We start from the raw sequence: 14797 nt of genomic DNA, 5'->3' as shown, positions 1-14797 counted from the left end.
GCCTCTTTGTTTTTCCCTATTATATTCTACTGGAAAACATTATCATGCACGAAGCTACCACAGAACTAGATTGAATTGGTCGGGTTTTTTTTACATGAATGGATGATTTATATCAACGATTTCAACTAGAGTCACTAAAGTTAAATTGAATCTATTTGGTGATATATATATTTTTTTTCCATGATTGATTAAAAAAAAAATATATATACTATGATTTTTTTTTCCATGTACGTGGAACTTGTTTGAATCTGTTCCATAACGATGATTGTATTCTATAACAATATATTCATAGGATAAAATAATGTATTCATATCTTTGGTGGTATTGTTTAGGGTGAAGACTGATGCTCAATTTTATTCTTTATTTTTTTTGCGGCGGTTGATTACGCTGATTCTTCAAGAGGTCGAAGAAAACAGGTACGGAAGAAAACTCGTTGGTATGCCCCTGTTCCAGCCGAGTGAAACCTCAAACCGGACCTGTTCCAGCCGAGTCTTGGCCCGACCATGTCCAGTTACAGACCGGTTCTATATCTAGGGCGTGCACGACCAACGCAGTTCCGGTTTTGTGTATGTAAATTGGGAACCGAAATTTAAGGTATGTAACTAAAATTGAATACTTGTTGGGATTTTTTTTTTTAGAACATATCTAGTTCTGTTTTTATCCCCTTAAGATAAGTCCATATCATATGAACGGTCAATTTAAATTATGACTGTTGATCTCGATCATTAAGAATTTTGATCTTAATGTTATTTTGTTCTCTTGAATATGATATTGACATTGTCAAATGATCTTTTATTTAATTGGTCAAACCAACTCGATTCAAATATAACTCCTTTGCTTTTTGAAAGGGCAAGAAGTACTTGAATAGTGTTATCTATTTGATGTGGAAAAGGTGTATATTCCATATAAAACTCTCTACCAATGACAATGTACCGTCTAAAAGGTGAAGCTATATGCCCCCATGCTATGTAGAATATTTAAACACTCATGATATTTTTCCCGGAGCATGAATGTCCAGTGGGATTGAATCCACTTATTAGATTATTATATTATAATCAGTAGCTCCAACAAAGTTATGTTGCAGTTAAAAGCACATGAATCTCAACTTTTGTGGAAGGACTCACAGAAAGTGACATGAATATTTATTTTTCTTCCATTTTTTTCTACTTCATTCATAACACTAACGAACCAGTATATGTTAAAGTATGCAAACAAGAGATCCTCTATTTTTAGTAAGCTATTCAACCTAAAGTAAGTGGTTGATATGCAAAATGGGATTTTCTTGACCCGTTGAGATAAAGAAATTTTTCATGTTAAGCTAACCGTAGAAAATTTGAAAATTCAAATAATCCCTAAGTAATAAGGGTTAAACCTACCGACTCATATAAAGCATGTGAAAAGGGACATATATATCATGGGATGAAGCTAAAATGTAATTCTAGATTCCATCATAAATGAAAGAGTTGGAAATGCACCTACCTTAAATTTTATCTGAATTTTTGAATCAAAAAATCAATTCCAATTTCTCTTCACATTTGTTGTGGCGGACAACTTTGGTTTTTTTCATCATATAGGGACTCCTTTTGGTCGTCCAATTCTGTAGCCATATTTTGGTTTGTGCATCAAATAATTTTCCGTTACAATTAATAAAACGATGTACTCCTTCCCTTTCAGAAAAAAGTGATTCTTTCAATTTATGACAGTTTCAAAGTTGAATACGTACATATTATGCAAACCACCACAAAGAATGCATAATATATTATGCAGTCATATTTTGGTTTATGCATCGACTAATTTTGCATTTCAGGAAAAGTAGTATTTTCACTTTTTCAATTCGGAAATGAAACTACGAAATATTTATTTTTATGAAACAGAGGTACTATATGCCTCAAAAATAATATTCCAACAAAAAAAGGATGTATAACACGTTATGCAATGAGCGGTATTTCGTTGTTTTTTTCAGTCGGTCATCCCAACCGTGACAGCGCTGTTCTAGTATATGTGTGTGTTAAATATGGTAACTCATTGCGGTTAGGGCTGCACAAGAACCGGTTGAGATGACCTGGACCGGAGTGGAACCGGAAATACCGTACCGGGACCGGACCGGAACCGGTGTAGCCGGTACAGCAACCAGTACTGGAAGTTGAGAACCGGTCTACACCGGTACATACACCGGTTTTTGGGGAGGACCGGAGTTGAACCGGACCATAAGTACCGGATAATGTGAGCCGTAAGATCTAGATATAGATTTAATCTCAACCGTCCTTACTAGGTATAGTCTAATAGACTATCGAGTTCGAGAATCAATTCATTCATCTTCTTCTTCTTTTTTTCTCTCGAAGAGCAGCAACAACATCTCTTCTTAACTCTTCTCTTTGTTCGATACTTCGATTGGTTCTTCTTCCTCACCATATCTGAGTCTCAGGTAACTATTCTGCATCTTCTTGTTCAATTTGTTTGAATCTTCATGGATTGATTTAGGGTTTGAATCGATTTGAAATTGATTAAGGGTTTGATTGATTATTGTTTTGTTTGAGATTGATTTGGGGTTTTTAGGGTTTGTTTGAATATCGTTCTGTATGAGATTGATTTGGTGTTTTTAGGGTTTGTTTGAATATCGTTCTGTACGAGATTGATTTGGGGTTTTTAGTGCGTCTGGCTTGAACTTTTCTTTTCTATTCTTTTTTCATACTAGCAGAGTACCAGTGATGCCCTCGATTTGTAATTTGGTGCTTGAGCTTTTGAATGAAAATGCATGGCTGTTTCTAAACCCTTTTAGTCTTGTTTCATTGCTTTTGAAAGCTTTTACAGATTCATTTAACTAGCAGAGTAGCAAATGCAGGGTACTCTACATCTTCTGAAAAATTAGTAAATTACCATTATTTAATAATGACTGAAATTTGATAGTCTGAATTTTTACCTCAATTATTGTATGTTTTTGCTTTTCGACAGCTACCCAGTTAATGTTTTTCCTTACATTGCATTATTTTATCTCAGTCTAACATTGTGTTTGTATTTTATGTTTATTAGATTCCACATCAAATACAACTCCGACTACAAGTACAACTCAACAGATAGAGGTTGGATCATCCTCTCAAGCTGCATCTCACACAAATGATGAAACTGAAACTGCAACTCCAACAAGTACAACTGAAGCAGTTGAAGTTGGAGATAGCAAAAAGAAGCACGGCAAAGTGAGATCAAGTGTTTGGTTGGAAATGACTAGGATAAATGATACTCATGCTGAATGTCATCATTGCCACAGAAGATAGGCTGCTCACAATGAAGTAAATGGCACTGCTAGATTACAAAAGCATTTGAATAGATGTCCATAAAATCCCAACAGCAAGGTTGGTAGCTTTCTGTGTAGTCTTTTTTTAAGGTTGTTTTCTTATGTAACAACTTCCTTAAATTTATTCTTGAAAACTTTGTTCGAGACAGGACACAATAACTATACATAGGAGTAGAAACAACTTTCTTTGTATGCATATGAAAGGAGTACTGATTGCAATCTCTTAAGAAATGATGCATTTTTGAAGTTGTTGATGTGGGGATGCTTAGTATGTATTGTGGGGATAAAACTGAATGGTATATATGGTTGTTGTTGCAGGCAGGAAGGTACATAAGGAGTTGGTAGTTGCAGGTAGTGGCTCAGCTTAACAGAAGCAATGCAGTGAAGAAGTGGTGCTTTGATGACTGGATGGATGAGTTGGTGAGGAAATGGTGCTTTGGTTCATCTGAACAAAGCAATGCAGTTTAGCTGTTTAAGTACTTAGAATAATCTAATTAGTATTATGAACTTATGGAAATTGAAAATATGTAACAGAATGAACTGTTTTTAGTATTATGAACTTATGAAACATTGAACTTATGAAAAATTGGAAACGTTATTTTTAGTATTTTGAATTGTTTCTTTTCAGGTAAAAAACCCGGTACCGGACTTGTACCGGAGTACCGGTACAACACCAGGTACAAGTACAGGTATCGGTACTCAAATTTTAGTACCGGTCAACTCCAAGTACAGGGATCGGTTCCATAGGAGAACCGGGCCGTACCGGAGTATGTGCAGTCCTAATTGCGGTAGGTGTTTGGGTCGTTTTATGGATTTGTGTTCATAGTAGTATCTAATGGTTGTAAATTATTTTAAGTAAAAAATTTATCAATAACTCATTTCATTCCATTAAGTCAAACACACCGCAAAATGGTGCGCGTCGTTTACACAACAAATTAATTAACTTCTTTCTACACGATTAACTGGTAATATAATGGCAAGGAGTTCGTTCCCACGAAAAGCAGGGAGTTTTTAGTTGTTAAAAGTAACCGAAAAGGAGTTATTAGATTTTAAATAAAAGTAACTAATAAAAGAAAATAATGAAGACTAATTTAAAATAATATGGACACTACACCAAATCGACGGTTTGGAGACATATATGAGTGTTGATTTGATTTTTGAGACACATACAAGTGTCTCAATTTTGGCGAAGGGAATGCTTTGAGACGAATTTGGCGAAACGTCTCTTAATCGTTTGAGACATTTGTAAGTGTCATAATAGATGTTTACGACGGTTTATGAAGTGACCTTTCTGGCCATTTAAAGCGACGCAAAAATTAATTTAGTGACTCTTATATGCGTCTTAAATAAAAATTAGATTTTAAAAAAAAATATTACTTCAAAATTTCCTACACCTGCACATTTTATTTCCTGCAACAGAATACAGGTATCTAGCCACTCCATTCCCAATCATAAATGAAACCATTATTCAATCAATTCTATTATCACATGGAATTGCAGCATCACATATGGATCCATCCATACAATAAGTTACAGATGTAAGATGACTGAATTTTAACAAAATAAACTATGGATAAAAAGTCTGTCTCAACAATTTGGGATCAATGTTGAGCATATTTTGGGTTTCTTGTTCAATCAATATCACCGGACTTCATCATGCATAGGCAGTGGATACATTTTCTACAAGAAGTTAAGAAATAAGAAACTACCTATAACTTGTTAACTCAAATCATATTATGCTTATCCAACTCTGTCTTCTTGATTTCCTTATAATGCCACCTGATGTAAATGGAACATCTCTGGGAGTCAGTTCACATACCAAAGGACCAGAACAAAAAAAAAACAAGATCAAATGGGCACAGTTTCCAGATACCTTTACTAGAGCATCTTGTTCAGATTTTTCCACTTTTGTTTAGTCCAGCACCACCTAACATAAAGCTTTCCCTTTTCTTCTTCTGAAGATTTGCCAAGTCATTCTGCAAAGAGAAACAATAGAAATAATGAAAAATATTAGGGATCCGGTGCTATATGTACAGTAAAAAGGTCAAAAGACAGTTTTCAGTTTTGAAAGTGGATTAGCAGTTGTGGAAACATACAGGAAATCAATACCCCAATGATGTGAAATAGGATATTAAAATCCAGACCTTCAATAGTTTCGCGGGGACTCTTGAATCCCGAATCAACATTCTTGCAGGATCTGCATTTTACCAACATAGCAACATAAACAGACGCTTCATCTCAAGTAATAACTCCTGTTCCAATTGGTGTTGTCCTTGTTTTCAGAAACGGAAATTCCAACGAGGCATTCTTAATCAAATATTCAAAAAATTATAATCGTAGTACATACCTGAATGAATGTTCACAGCTTGCTTAAGAATGTTCACAGAACAGATGACTAAATCTGTGTTGGAATTATATGTACTTCAATCAGCATGAGGGCAAAGTGTTGCACTTATCGGTCTTAAAACAGAGGCCAGTTTGTATCATCTGAGGGGACACCAGCAGTATTATTAGAACAACCAAACAAATTCAACCAGTTAAAAAGTTGAAGAAGGAAACTTTAAATTAAAAATAAGAAACAACATTGGATTAGTTCATGTCTGTAGCATACCTCTTGTAATAACATTTTTTCTTCTTTTGACATCCTGCAGTAAATGAGCAAATTGTGATAACTAATCGAAACACTCTCAAATGAAACAACCATAAAACAAAAATATTAATTTGAAGTATTGTTGAGTAGAGCATGTAAACAGCAAAGGTGCGCAGGTTTACCTGTTCACTCCTCTTCAAATCTGTTTCCCAAGATGCAAGCTCCCTTTCTCTATCCTAAAAATCCTGTTTGGCATTCAAAATATGCTTTTGGGTAAACAAACTGGCATCCCAAGAGTAATCATAAGATACATAAACTCTAAGTTTATTTAACTATAAGAATGTAAATACTTACACTCATTGCATCCAGTGGTATATCCACATTGGCATCATCATGAATGCAGTCTACAGTTAAAGGTAAAGATATTTAGTTAACAAAAAATAACTAAATTTATGGAGATGGTATACCTGTAGATCTTTGAGGAATCCAACTGCACCAAGTAGACCTACCCACATCTTCATCAGAACGAAGTACATAACCTCCGTCTTTACATTATACGAGTTGGAGAACTGGAAGAGATTTCCTAGGATTGCACTAGTATCTAGATGTTGGTGGAACGACTGTTGGTGTTCATCATCTGGTTATCCACTTCCATATTACTCGTTCGATCACTTGTATTCAGCTGCAAAACAAAACCAAACCGAATCAAACATAATTTAAAGCATAAATCGAGATAAAATACAGTTACAATTCTGTAAAGATAATTGTCTGGACTAGACGAGGGAGTGTGATCATTCAACTTCAACAACAAAGATGCAATTCATACCAACAACATCTTTGTGTCCTTGGCCATTCATACACCTATAAAGCAAACAGAATCAAAACATACACTACAAAGAATAAGGAAAAAGCTAAGAGAGTTTAGAACTACCACACTGCTCACCGGCACATAGACGCCAAATTATCCTTGTACCTCCTATAGAGATTTTCCCCACAGGAAAATCAAATTACCTCAGCATACTCCCACTGCAACTAGAAAAGTAATGATATTAACAAAATCAGGACCTCACTGGTTAATACTGAGAGCAACGTTGCACATATTGCTTAAAACAGTTCAAATTAAAAGTTCAGGTTGAGAAGTACCTGCTTGGGCGATGAAAAATCAGAAGAACTCACAAAATAATTTGTCCCTAACTTGGTCGGAATGAACCAACTATCTTTCCTGTCCTGTAAGAAGAAAAAAAGTCTCATATAATCATTCTGGTGATGATCTGACATGACATGAACTATATTTCACTTAAGAAATAAATAACATAATCTACATTGACTTACCTGCTGAAGTTTGAAGAATCCAAGGTCTTCAAAATCTTTGACAGCACTCCCATGCCTAACATGTAGCACATAAAAAAACTCAATCTTAAAATGCAAGTAATGGAGTTAGTAACTAAAAACTGCCCCCTTGGTCCTAAAGCATACTTTCAAAAACACGTAGAACCATCAATAAGCAAACAATGCAACATGTCTTCCAAACACAATCAAGACACAATATGACAATGTAGGCTATTACCTATTTGTCTCCCATAACGCCACATTTATACTACTGCAGGAAGCATCGGAGCAACTGACCTTCAAAGTCTAAGCCTGCTTATCCACACACCCTGCAAAACAAGTAGTAAGAAAATAAATAATCAAGTCCCCCAAATGAATCTGACTTTATATATTTATCCCCATCAAAAAGCTCACCAACAGCAAGGTAAATCCAGGTAGAGTCTCAAATCCCATTGCATGTAAGATAGGACCTACCTGCAAAACAAAATGCTTTTAGAACGCAAATTTTCTAAAGCAACCAGACAAAGTATGAAGTTTCATCCAATAAAAGAGGTGGACAACATTGACTCGACATTATAGGATGGCATTATCAAAATCTGACTTTCTCGACCACACCAAGTCTTTTTGTCTTGAACAGAAGAAAACAATGAAGGAAATAAATGTCGAAAAACGTCATCAAGTACCTAAGCTGCACCATTGTTTCTGAAAATGGTGAAGGTGAATATTTACCAGCGCTCCATGTACTGATTCACCACCACTGTACCTTGGCTGCATCACTGGTTAACTACAAATACATAGCTAATGAGATACAACCAGTATGGATAATGATCGCTCTGAATCTACAAGTAATGACAAAGTAAAAGTTAGTAGTCAGCGATCAAATCAAAACTAAGTCTATGAAAGAATATAACACGATGGGAAGTAAATCACACATAAGAGTTAACCACATCCAATCAACAATTAACAGCACCAACAATAGACTTGTAACAAATCACCACTTCATGAATAAAAAAACAACATCCTCATTTAGAAGTGACAGTTTGATAAATAAAAGTTTCTAATACTACGACCTGAAACACTAGCTTGAGCTGAAATATGACTAACTAATCTGTCAATTTTATATTTCGTACAAAAGCTGTTAATACATATTTGAAGAAGAGAAAATATCATAGGTGAGTACAATATCCCAAGGGCGTGAAGCTTTGGTCGGATACTCTTTGCTTTCTGAAAGTGCTCTACATGCCACAAAACCTCCTAAGCATACAGTAAGGAAACACAAGAACACAAAATTAATGATAATTAAATGCTACAGTTCAGTAGAATAAATAAAAAAGAGGAAGCTCAAGATCCCTGCATACAAGTGCAGATAAAGGTGTTTCAAAATCAACGAACACATTCTGGATGCTCCTTAAGTACTTCTAAGCTTTCAGCTTACCAGATCTATTGTGAGCATGGAAGAACCCATACTTGTAGTAGCAAGCGAGACACAAAAAGGATTCATCTTTTTGTAAGATATCCTTAAGGCTTCAATTGCATAATTGAAAACCTGCCCAAAGTAAAATCCATCATGCATCAATGACAATCTATAATAAAGAACTTAATTAACAAACAAATGCTCTGTATACAAAATTTGAAGGGTGGAATGATATGCTCCAAGAAGAACAACTTCAGTATATAATGCTCATGCAATATGGTATTGTACCAGTAAATTCCTATATCGAATTTGTATAGCTAAACCTAGATTCTTAGGTAGCATCAAGCTTCTCATGGCACATATCATTACAGAAAAGTAAACAAGTGATAGGTGTGTTAAAGTAAACAAGGCACCGCTCTTTTTCCTGAAACGCGTCTATATCCTAATGGAAGCCACTGGACCAGTAAATCGACACTAGTTTCCCCATATCGTGTGTTCAAGGTCAAAACCCACATTGAAATCCAAAAAGAAGCAAGAAACAAACCTTCATACCACCCATCCCAGAGCCAATCAATACACCACACCTAGTTTTATCCAGTTCATTCATGACCTCTTCCGAGATCCCACCATCATCCAGAGCTTTCTTCCCAGCAGTAAGCATGTATAGCATGAACTTGTCATCCCTTTGAGAAAGACTTGATTTTCCAGAATTCTCTACACACAAAATAAACTAAACCAACAAGTAAACCTCGAGCAATATGAAAACGAAACTTAGTATGTAATAAATTTATAACAAAAAGCAAACTCAAAGACACGGAACGAGAAATCAAATACAAAGTAACATAACCCTCAAATAGAAATCACTTCATAGAAACAAAAAATCAAACACACAACTTGCAAAATATAGAGAGAAAAAAAACAAACAAAGGGTTAATATCAAACAGAAATCAGTTCACAGACCCACAGTAAAAGATCAAACACATAACCTTCAAATGGAAATCTTCATACATACATAAATCAAACACACAACTTGCAAAACATAGAGATAAAAAAATACAAACAAATAGGGTTAGAGGTAATACCTGAATCTTCAAGGATATAACTTCAATCTTCTTCTGCGAATTTCAGACACAAAAATTAGAAATCAAAATTTTAGGGTTTATCAATCAAAATCGATTTTTGTAAAAGGATATTTCCTACCTGAGGATAGAGATTTATAGGGTTTCTACTTCTCAATTGAATTTTCTTCCGAGAGTTTCAATCTAAAAGTAAAACTCAGTTTACAAAATCAAAGATTTTGATTTGTAAATTAGGGTTTTTCAAATGAGATTTTAGGTTTAGAAAATCATAAATCAGTTAAGAAATTTGATTCAGTTTCTGTTTCAGATTGATATTAGTTTTCTCTCGATTTCTCTTACTCGATTTCTCTCATTCCTTCTCTGGTTTCTTTTGAGCGAAGAAGAAAGAAGTCGAGAGGAGAAAAGGAAACACAGTGAGAGATAAGGAGTTGGACTGACCGACTGAGTGGTTTTATTAATATCAAGGACCAGACTTTTATTAAATGTTGTCCAAATTTAAGATAGCCCAAAATGGGAACTAAGGCTAATCCCTATGGGCTAAATTGAAGTGCTAGATTGGCCAAAAAGTATTGCAAATCAAAAAATAAATGTTGGAAAAAAATTAACAGTGATAGTTGATAGTTCTCTCACCTAGCAAGTGTTCACAGTCCAACTATCAGCGAGATTGAAAAGTTGAACCGTTCGGCGCTCAAAAAGTGGTCTAAACGCTGAACCGTTCAGCGCTGGGAGAAAATTTTCTGATCTAACGGCTGAGCGCCGAACGGTTCGGCGTTATATGGTGGTCCCGCTGCTAATCTAGCTGCTAGATTAGCCATCCCATATGACTTAGGAGGTTGCCCATGCTGACGTGGATGGCCAATCTAGCAGCTAGATATCTAACCCATAGGACTAAGCCTAAAAATAAATGGTGGGAATAAATGAAAATCATGTTTCAAAATGATTTGGTGTGAGACAAACATTTAGGGGGGAAATTTTAGGGGGAAAAATGTTGGGGGGAAATTTGAGATGAAAAATAATGCGAGAGATTTAGAAAATTGGAAAGGGAGGGAATTCTGGGGGAAGTTTGGAATTTTGGAGAGAAATAAAATGGAATTATAATGAAAAAAAAATGACAAATTAGATATATATTAAAATTATAAATTTTGTAGAGACACATTTTAAGACATTTGTAAGAGTAGTTGAAAAATCAGAATTAAAGCTACTCATATATTTTATTTAAGACACACATATGAGTGGAAGCACTAAAAACATCTATATGTGTCTCGAACCCAAAAATCAATATGTCTCAAATCGGGCAATATGCTGTAGTGCGAGAAAGATGACTAGGGAATCGTTCGCCGTCACTGAACCGAAGCCTAATTAAATGAAAATTTATTTCTTGTTGAACTTATATTGTTACCAACGGTAGAATAGAAATAAGCTCTGCTATCCTCCGGATTCCTACTGTCACTGGATATGGAAGCGCTCGACTACCAGATTATATCCAATCAACCCACCAAGAATAAGCTCTCAAGGTGTAAATTAGTCGAATGCTTTACACTCTGTGAATCAGGTTGATCCCAACATCAGACGCATAAGCTCGGTCTGCTTACTAGTGTTATCTTTACACACAATTGCTTAACAAACTTCCTCTGTCAGCTCTTGCGATTTACTACTGTGTAAAGAGTTAATGTGATAATTACATGTATCACATAACCCTAAACTAGTAGAAGAAATATTGATTGGTTAATTTAATTGATCATTTTAAATAACCCTCAATATTCTTAGACAATAAAAATAATAAAGATAATCAATAATATAATAAAACTTGAAATAAACGTGGTTAAAGAAAATACTGCTTCATGGTTCAGGACTTTGAAATCACCTTTAATGAATAATAAGTTTAGCTACTCATAATTAAACAGTACTAGCAAATAAATAAAGAAGAAGGAATTAAAATGAAACTAAAAACAGAAGCTCGCGACAAAAGCCACGAGCTCTCTCTGTTTCTTGCTACAATGGTAAAGGATTAAGTGTTTCTCTTCCTTGGAAATTAATCCAAAAGAAGAGGTATCGAAGAATGAATTTTTCTTTGCTATTTATAGCAACCAGAATCATCTGCGTTCACCTTGCGTTCCAATAGCAAAATGCCACGTTGTCTGTTCTTTATCCAATTGTCTGCCAAATTCAGAAGCTTTCTGCATGAGAGAATAAGTGATTCTACTAGGGTGTAACACGAAGCATTGTAATAAGATGTGTTCATTTTCTAATTGGCTCATTTTTTTTGATGCAAACAACGACTTATATTAACAAACAAAATAGGATTACATATGACTTAGACTGATTGACTTATGTCATTCCTGATTTCAAGCATGATTGCTTCAGGAACGTTACAACGATAATCAAAAGATTTCTTATCCGTTCTATCCTTGTTATCTATTATATGTGCCACATTGTTTGCTTGTCTTGTAACATAGCTTACATTAAACCAAGAAAACCAAGAAAGGAGCTGCCTTATTTCATTCACAATGCCTTCATTCCCCCAGTAAACTGAAGATTTGGCCTGCTTGACAGAGTTGATCATATTTACACAGTCACCTTCAAACACTACTTTTGTTAGGTTCTTATTCTAGCCCAAATGATAGCTTGCTTAAAGGCTAGACATTCACCATGTTCAGGATTTATTTCTCCATTAATGAACCTCCCTCTGATGCCTTGACAGTTTCCTGCAGAATCATGAATGATTAAACTGATGCCTGTACATAGACGTTTCCCATCAAATGAAGCATCCATATTAATTTTTAGCATGTTTTCCTGAGGTGGCGACCAATAAGTGATATGTGACTCCTTATTACTTTGCTTGGAACTAGAACATTGGTTAAGCATGTGCTGAATAGAATAAACTGTTGAGTGGATGTTTTGATGTTTCTTATTAAATTATTTCCGACATCTGTTTTTCTAGATGAACTATGCAGTTATCATGAATGCATAAATTAAAGGCACAAAATAATCATATATATTTGCGAACCAAGAAAGAAGCCAAGTTTTCACCTGTGTATCCTGTAATTGAAGAGAGGATACATTGATATTCATGGCCAACCATACCGATCTTGAGTAGTCACAATCTATCAGTAGATGTTTTAGAGTTTCATCATGTTGTAGACATGTAGGACACAGTGGATTTATGTCTTGTTTTACCTTATGTAATTTTTTCTTAGTAGATACAATGTCTTTAATGCATTTCCAGATGAATAACTTGACCTTATGTGGTACATTCATTTTCCACATCCTTTTCCAGACTATACCAGGAACATCATTATTGCTCTGCCGATTAGAATTCCTTGTCTGGTTAACCAGTTCATTATAGATGAACTTAATGGTAAACTCCCCTGTTCTACTTAACTCCCAGATCAGCTTATCTGTTCCATATTGCACTAGAGGCATTCTAAGAATGAGATCTTCAGTTTCCTTTGAGAAAACTCTTTGCACCAGACTTGCATTCCATCTTCTAGGATTCTGAAGCATTAAGTCAGAAACATATACTATCATAATTGGCTCAGTGAAGTTTTCTTTGGGACAAGGTGGTGAGTTTATCCCTCTTACCCATTTGTCATACCAAACTAATATTCTTGTGCCGCACCTAACATCCCATCTGTGATATTGTCTAACATACTGAAGACATAATTCCAATCATTTCCACACCCAAGAGCTATTATTGTGTGATTCCTGAAGATGAAGAAAGTGATAGTGTGAAGAGTACTTGGATTTCATAATCTTGGTCCAAGGTTTGTCTTCCTCTGTACACAATCTCCATGCTAATTTAATCATTAATGCCTTATTATACAACTCCAGATTTCTAAAAGCTAACCCTCCTTCTTCTTTAGGAATACAAAGTGAGTTCCACGAAATAGGACTGTAACCCTTATTTTTCTTACGTCCCCACCAAAACTTCCTTTGTATCATTTCAAGTATGGTAGTAATGGTCATTGGCAGTTTAAAGTTACTCATATAGTGAGTTGGCATAGCATTTAGAACTGACTTAATTAAGGTAGTTCCAGCGGGAATAATTTTGATCGCGCGCTGCGCAAGCAAAACTTGAATGCGCACCTCTACCACGGTCGGATGAGTTAGATGTGACGTCATCAAACTCATTACCAAACTATAGTTATCTATTCGAGTTTAATTGTATATTGCATATTTTTCTGTTTTCTTTTCTTTTTGAAGCATTTTTCTGTTTTCTAATCGTAATCTGTAATTAATGCTTTCAATAAAAATACCCATAATATCCTTATACATTGGGCGCTAAAAGAAATCTAATATCAGTTGATGATCCAATCCGTGATTCTTGTTTGCTTTCATGATAATACCAGGAAAGAAAATTAATTACGGTAAAGAACTGATAAATGATACAGCCACTTTACATATCAATTTTCTCTTTTAGTTGATAAGGCTAGCACCAAACGAGTTTCATTAAGTGAGATCACTGATTTTTCAAGAAGCACAAATTCAAGTAAAGTTGCGTTACAGTGCAGTAATAGATTAATGGCAGGAGTAAAAATAGGTCACATAAATAAGCAAATCAATGGCACGAGAACAAAGAAAGAGAGAAAGTAAACTATCAAATCATTAGATTTCACACTTCCGATAACATGATAGGTAGCTTCACCTCCCGTACAGTAACAGGTTCCTAATTGAGTATGCAGTATACTTATTAACCATTTACATAATATATGTCAAGATTATCCTGGACTGGGGAGATGTTTATTGAGGTCCAAATTTAAGTTGTGGAAGATAGTAAGGTGTCCAAAAGGCATGGTTGAATTTTGTACATGAGCTGGAGTTACTTCTTCAACACTTGTATTAAAAGGAAGCACCTCTTCTACATCTGTATCAAACTGAGATGTTTCTTCTGAATCAAATTACTTAACAATGTACTCTGTCGTCCTTGTTTTGTAAGTCTGCGTTAATTGAAATATTTCTGGTAAGCGACTTTCAATAAAAACCATGACCTAATTCATAGGCTAGTTTTCTTGATCGAGTAACATTTTGGGTTACCATAACATATATGGTTTATTTGGCGCCCAAAAATAAGGAGCAAACGAGAATGAGGATAC

At 35.0% G+C, this 14797-nt stretch overlaps 1 pseudogene; it reads right to left on the bottom strand.

The window, feature by feature from the left end:
* Positions 1 to 4750: 4750 nt before the first annotated feature.
* On the bottom strand, positions 4751 to 13232 carry LOC113315992 (annotated as a pseudogene).
* Between the last annotated feature and the right edge of the window lie 1565 nt (positions 13233 to 14797).

Source organism: Papaver somniferum, chromosome 10 (assembly GCF_003573695.1).
Source record: "Papaver somniferum cultivar HN1 chromosome 10, ASM357369v1, whole genome shotgun sequence".
NCBI classification, from domain to species: Eukaryota; Viridiplantae; Streptophyta; class Magnoliopsida; order Ranunculales; family Papaveraceae; genus Papaver; species Papaver somniferum.
The sequence above is the reverse complement of the archived record's forward strand: the minus strand, read 5'-3'. Positions and strand labels throughout refer to the sequence as shown.